The sequence below is a fragment of the Lipotes vexillifer genome, unplaced genomic scaffold (genome assembly GCF_000442215.2).
Source record: "Lipotes vexillifer unplaced genomic scaffold, Lipotes_vexillifer_v1.1 scaffold443, whole genome shotgun sequence".
NCBI lineage: Eukaryota > Metazoa > Chordata > Mammalia > Artiodactyla > Lipotidae > Lipotes > Lipotes vexillifer.
The window spans coordinates 1,719,836-1,726,588 of record NW_006779163.1 but is presented as its reverse complement, the minus strand read 5'-3'; the positions used below and the strand labels follow the sequence as shown (position 1 = coordinate 1,726,588).

Sequence of the window (6,753 nt, the reverse complement as noted above, 5' to 3'; positions counted from 1 at the left end):
CCCCCCCCCCCCCCCAGTTAAAGAACAAGCATTTCCCCACCAGTCTATTCCAAACAAACCACATCATTGGTTACAGATTATCCAGACAACAGAGGCCTTTGTCTTGCTGAGGTCTTTGATGTACTTTTTCTCCTCCCTTGTTACTGGAGATGCTAAAGCTGTATCTTCCTCCTATTTGTTCACTATAAAAATTCTACCCCTTCCTAAATGTGTGTTGGCAGCCTTCCCTTTCCTGTAACCTGTGCAATATTCCAACATCCTCAGTGCTTTCGGGAGTAACCATTTAGTGTTTCAGTGTACTCTGGACTAATGAATTTAGGTAGACAGGCTTTGTCTCACAAGTCAGATCAGGTTGAGTGGTTGTGACTCCCTAGTATGTATGTGGAACAAGATTCTGGAGCCATATCTAGGCTTCACAGGAAATCGTTCCGGCATTAATTGGTGGTGTCTGTCACGGGCCAAGAGGGGAGAATGGTGCCATATGAGCCATTCATTTTCATTCCTCCTTTAGTCTTTCCCAATTGCTAACACAGCTCTTTAGTCTGTCTACATAGTAGATATTTACAACATCCCAAAGTTTTCCTCAGTATTTTGTGTTTTGGATAGTTCTGTATCCTCTCAAATACACTATAAACTAATGGCAGCAAGTGTCAGTTTGTCTGTGTCTAATCCTTGCCTTCCTACTCAGCACTTGCGTGCCCAGAGGGGTTTAATAAATTGTCTTTAACTCTACTTTTCACCATTTCCTCTCCCTTCAACCTGTCTTTATATCTCTACCACCCATGGCAGGGTTATCATATGGTTCCAGGGCTAAGGAGGAGGAATTTCATCTTTTGTCCCTCAATTGGCTTTTGTGTGTCCTGCTCCCAAAGGAGTTAGAGTCCAGAAGAGGAAAATATGACCACATTGTTGGGTAAGGTGTCCTTTGGCCAGGGCTACCCAACTCTCATAACACTCATTTCAGGGATAGGAAGCTCTTTTGATGACTTACGGTTAAAACCCCTGTTTGAATTCTCGCAAGAAGCCTGATTGTTAGGTCATTGATTGATTCTTCATAGCGTTGGAACAGCAGGAGATCTGGGCATGAGGGCACAGTGCTATGCATTGCACCTTGACAGAATTGAGCTGAATAACTTTTGGATTTATAAGATAGTGCATTTCATTTTTAACAGATTATATACAAAATATTGAGTGAGATTAAACACAGACTTAAATTAGCCATAACCCATTTAAAGCAGTCTTGCAGGTAAATGTCCCAAATCTACTAGCCTGCCAAATATATTCTTTATCTATGCACATTTGTCAATTCTTTCCACAACATTAAGCCTTTGTAATGCTTCTTTGGAGGTTACTTTTCTCTCTCTCAAGCCTGAAATACAGGTGACATCAACTCTCTGTGAAGTAGACGGGATTGACAAGGGAAAACCCCTGGACTTGTGATTGTTAATCCTTTGGTGATCACAGACCCTTTTGAGATTCTGAAGAAATCTTTGGGCTGCTCCCCATTCGGAAAAGACATGATATAAACATTTGTAAAGACATTTTGCATACAATCTATTGTGTTGCATTTTAGATTGATTCTATTCACTTTCACATCATAGAGGATAAAAAATAATCTTTACTAAAAACAAGTGTCACTAGATTTTTCAGATAGAAATTAAGGGCTACTTTCTTTTAAAAAAAATCATAAAAGACATAAATTCAGCAAGTTAAACAAAAAGTAAACCTTAAAGTAAAAAGTAATGAGAACACTCTTGCTTTGCAAACATAAGAAATTTTGATAGTCCCAAGGTCTTTGATGTGGCAACATGGAGGTCATCTTTTAAAATCCAGTCAATTTATGCACCTTTGGTTGTTGTGTTGGTTTTTTTTTTTTTTAATTTTTTTAGCTGCGTTGGATCTTTGTTGCTGCGTGTGGACTTTCTGTAGTTGCGGCGAGTGGGGGCTACTCTTCGTTGTGGTGTGTGGGCTTCTCATTGCGGTGGCTTCTCTTGTTGCGGAGGACAGGCTCTAGACGCGCGGGCTTCAGTAGTTGTGGCTCGTAGGCTCTAGAGCACAGGCTCAGTAGTTGTGGAGCATGGGCTCTAGGTGCATGGGCTCAGTCGTTGTGCCTTGTGGGCTCAGTAGCTGCGGTAACACGGACTCTAGGGTGCCTGGGCTTCAGTAGTTGTGGCACGTGGGCTTAGCTGCTCCGCGGCATGTGGGACCTTCCCGGACCAGGGATTGAACCTGTGTCCCCTGCATTGGCAGGTAGATTCTTAACTACTGAGCCACCAGGGAAGTCCTGCACCTTTGGTTTTGGTGGCAAAAAGTGTGTAAAAACAGTCTCATTCATGCAGGTGGTAGCAACAAAATCAGAACTCTCTTAGCTTACTTCACCAGATAAATGTACTCTGGTGTTGAGGAAAGTGAGCTACAAGACTCTTCCCATTCATATCCTATGATTTCTTTGTTCTCAAGTCAATTAGGTCAACTATGGCTAGTTTTATTCATTTAATGCTATGTCTATTAATTATCTGTTGCTGCATAAAAATCACTGCAAAACCCAGCAGACTAAGAAAATATTTATTATTTCATGAACAGCTTAACTAGGTGGTTCTGGTTCAGCGTATTTCATGATATTGCTGTCAACATGGTATCAGGAGCTGCAGTCTCATCTGAAGACTTGGCTTGGGCTAGAGAATCTACTTCCAAGATGGTACCTTCACATGGCTGTTGGTGGGGATCTCAGTTCCTTACCATGTAGGCCTCTCCATAGAATTGCTATCATATCTACACATCGTGGCAGCTGGCTTTCCCCAGAGTGACATATCCCAGAGAGAGAAATGCAAGGATGGAACCAGATTTCTTTTATGTGTAATTTTGGATGTTGCATACCATCACTTTTACCACTCTGTATTCATTAGAAGCGAGTTACTAAGTCCAACTCCACACTCAAGGGGAGAGGAATTAAGCCTCACCTCTTGAAGGAGAAGTATTGAAGAATTTGTGGATATATTTTAAAACCACCACAGTATGTCATCAAAGAAAGGATTGTACATTCATCTTTCAGTTTTAAGGTGGTTTGAACAAAGTTTACTTTCAGAACAGTTCATCCGTGTTTCTAATAGGTACTGGAGGTAGAGACAACTCCCTGCAGAGGAAATGATGAGGCTTTGTCCCTCTCATACCACATTGTCCTACAAAACCATTTCATCACCTTTAAAGGGACCAAGGCATTTCTGGTGTGTGTGTGTGTGTGTGTGTGTGTGTGTGTGTGTGTGTGTGTGTGTTTGTGTGTGTGTGTGTGTGTGTTTGAATTTTTCATGCTCAACATAGCCACATGGTTTTAAATATATAGAATCTGTTCTTGCACTACTAAGAATAGATTATAATAAAGTTATGGAGCTTTATTATCTGCTGGTACTCCATCATGTCAGTGGGGATGAGGAAGAAATAGGAATAGGACTGGAAGGTATACCCTTCCCCACAGATAAGCTCCTTGAGATCAGGGCTATATGTCAGTGTTAGCACTGTGCTTGCCACATGGGAGCTACAAAGAAATATTTTTGAATGAATGGAGACCCATGGAATGTAGCTTAGCGGGGCAGGTTCTAATCAGTGATTTGGCTTGGTAATACCATGTCCAGAGTCTGGAAGATCGAGCACTGGTAAGAATGAGAGCTCTAATTCCAAGGCCATGCCATCTCTACCCTCTTCAGTGTTGTCTGGCAGGTGTGGAGAGTCCATGGATTTCCATCATATGTTTGCATCCAAAAGCAAAGATGGGAGCTAGTAGGAATAACTTACTCTTAGTGAGGACTAAGGCAGAGAACTCTATCTTTCGGGGCATCCTCTGTAGGTGGTGGGGGAAAAGGAAGAAAATAGAGTTTGGCTTGTATAAAACCTCAGTAGCATATACAGTAGCGTATGCATTTATTACTCATGCATATGGGGTCAGCTGTCAGCTACTTTGCTGATCTTGGCTGGGCTTGCTCATGTGTCTGGGAGTCCGCTGGCTATTGGCTGATCTATGCTGGTCTTGGCTGTGATGATTGGGGTGACTTGGCTTTGCCCCATGACCCTCCCATCTTGTAGGAGGCTAGCTCGGTCATGGTCTCAGAGTAGTGGCATAAGAGAGAGCAAGCACAGTCCTATGGGTGCTTTTCAAGCCTGTTTGGCAAGCATTCCATTGGCTGAGTAGCCTGTAGCTGAGGCCCATCTCAAAGTGAGAGGGCACTGAACAGTTACGTGGCACCAGGAGTTGTGAAGAATTAGAGCCATTTTTGCAATCTGCTACAGGAAAGCAAAGAAATAACCAGTTTTTCTTTGTTTAAAACAGGGATCTGCAAACTTTTTCTGTAAAGGGACAGATAGTAGATGTTTTAGGTTTTGCAGGCCACATATGGGCTCTGCCACATATTCTTGTCCTTTTCCTCCTCCCTTCTTTTCTTCCTTCTCCTTCTTCTGCATCTTCTTTTAATAATCTTTTAAAAACGCAAAATCCTTTTTAGTATACAGGCTCTACAAAAGCAGGCTTCAGGACAGATTTGATCCATGGGCCATAGTTTGCCAGCCCCTGGTTTAAGAGGAAAGAAAATCATACTACTAATAATTTATCATGTCCTATTTATAAAACACATTCACATCTGTTGTTTTATTTGATCTTCATGACACTCTGGTGTGGGAGAGATATGGGGTTAACACTCATAAAGGGAGAGAAGTGAACTGATTTGATAAAACTGGAGTCTGGAGGCTGGGAGGGCCAATGATGTTTACCTAAGTGCGCTGCCAAGAGCAGCTGCTCACCTCCATCGCCTCTGCAGGCTGAGCTTCCAGGAGGACTCCTAGCATGAGGAGAGTGGTCTGTCTACCCTCCTGAGAACACATGCTACACAGGTGGAAGGGAAGCATCTAATCATGTTAATTTCCACACAGGCTGAGATGAGGCTGATTTCACGGGTACCGGAGGTGATGCAGTTGTTTCCCAGGTTGCATTTCCCAGTCTCCACTTTATTAGCATGGCTGCTTTGAATGTATTCCTTACCTCTGCCCACCAGAGAGACTTCCTCTCTGCTAGGAATCTTTTAGACATTATGTTTAAGGGACCGTGTTTAAAACAAGTCTTCATAGTGATTACGGCAACTTCTTAACTCAAAATGTAATCAGTACACATATTTTGCATTTTTATACTTAATCCACAAATATAGCTTTTAGTGTTTTTCCTTTTTCTACTCACAACTCTAAACAATGTCACAGAACAGAACGGAAGATCTCTTTTGTCTATGACAAGTATCATTTAGCTGTTGGAAGAGGAAGGTCCAATCTGATTTTCCTGAACGGTAAATAATACAGTTTGTGCAGGCTCACGTAGGTGGTACTAACTCGATGTCTCAACAGCTTTCTGAGAAAAGGAAAATAAAATGAATCAGCTAATAAGTTGGCTGGGCCCTTACCTACAAGTTGTCAAACAGAAAGCTTTGCTTAGTTATTCTAAATTGGCTAACATTGGCTTACTCTAGAAGTTGGCTTAATTTAGAAGTATGGCTTATGGAAGCCTTTTGCAGGGTTACCCAAAGTATACTTTATGGATTTTAGTTCCTCAGAATGCTGGAAAGTGTGTGCAATCAAAGATACATATGGCTAAATAAATTGGGGTACATCTAGGTTAAACAAAATTAAATATTTTTTTCTTCAAGACTTCTTAAAGCCTTTAATATGTGAATGTGCATCCTAAATATTCTAGAAAGGGTTGGAATGTGCAGTAGTTTCCAAATTATCTTGACCATGGAAACCTTTTGTTCCCAGAACATCTCCCGAGATAATATTCTATAGGGAAAACTTTGAGAATCGTTACCTCAAGCAAAATGTCACCAACACTCTGTGCCAGGGGAACATCCTGGAAAGAACCCTCACCCATGAGCTAGTGTGTAAGTGGGCTCTACTCTTTTTTCAAATAGTCAAATCAAACCTCAGTATTTTAAAAAAGATATTATCATTAAAATCAGGGCCAGTAATGATGCAATATATGTATATATATCCCTAGGAATTAAGAAGTTAAGATTGTGGATTAAGCTTCATTATTTCTCAGATTCTGAGACATCAAGCCCTGTCCTAGAATTTTGAAAGCAGCTAGAGAAAGCACCTGTTAGAACATCCTGATGTGAGTCTTACTCTCCTCTTTGCCCTCAAGCAAGATTTCACTGATGGCATTGCTGACAGGATACATTTTTATTGCTTTCTGGTATGAAACCCAATGCATCCAGCCTTGTTTTCTCTGTATTTAGTGATTACACACAGTGATTACTACTCAGAACACTAATCTGATATCTTCAGCTACAGAAAGAGGTAATGTGGTTTGCCTTTTTATGGGGTGGTTCATCTTTTTTTTTTTTTTTTTTTTTCTCACTGAGCATTGCAAGCAGCGCTGCAAGTATTACTTTCTACCCATACTGGAGTTTTTTTTTTTTTTTTTTTTTTTTTTTTCTCACTGAGCATTGCAAGCAGCGCTGCAAGTATTACTTTCTACCCATACTGGATATCTGCAACCTGCTGTCCTGCAAGCAGCTTCAGCTCCACGTGGCTGAAAGTGAACTCATTATCTTGCCATGAGTCAGTTCCTCTTCCTGTTTTTTCTCACTCCAGCTAATAGTATTAACATCTCCTCAGCCTCCAAAGTTAGAAAGTTCTGAGTAATTTTTTTATTTCTTCCTCTTCCTTCCATCTATTAGTTGACAAATCCTGTTGATTTTACCTCTGAAATATTTTTCAAAT

At 41.0% G+C, this 6,753-nt stretch overlaps 1 protein-coding gene across 3 annotated transcripts in view; it reads left to right on the top strand.

Moving 5' to 3' along the window:
* CDH13 (cadherin 13) overlaps nucleotides 1–6,753 on the top strand; it is a 1,035,770-nt gene that overhangs the window by 65,324 nt on the left and 963,693 nt on the right. The window lies entirely within an intron of this gene.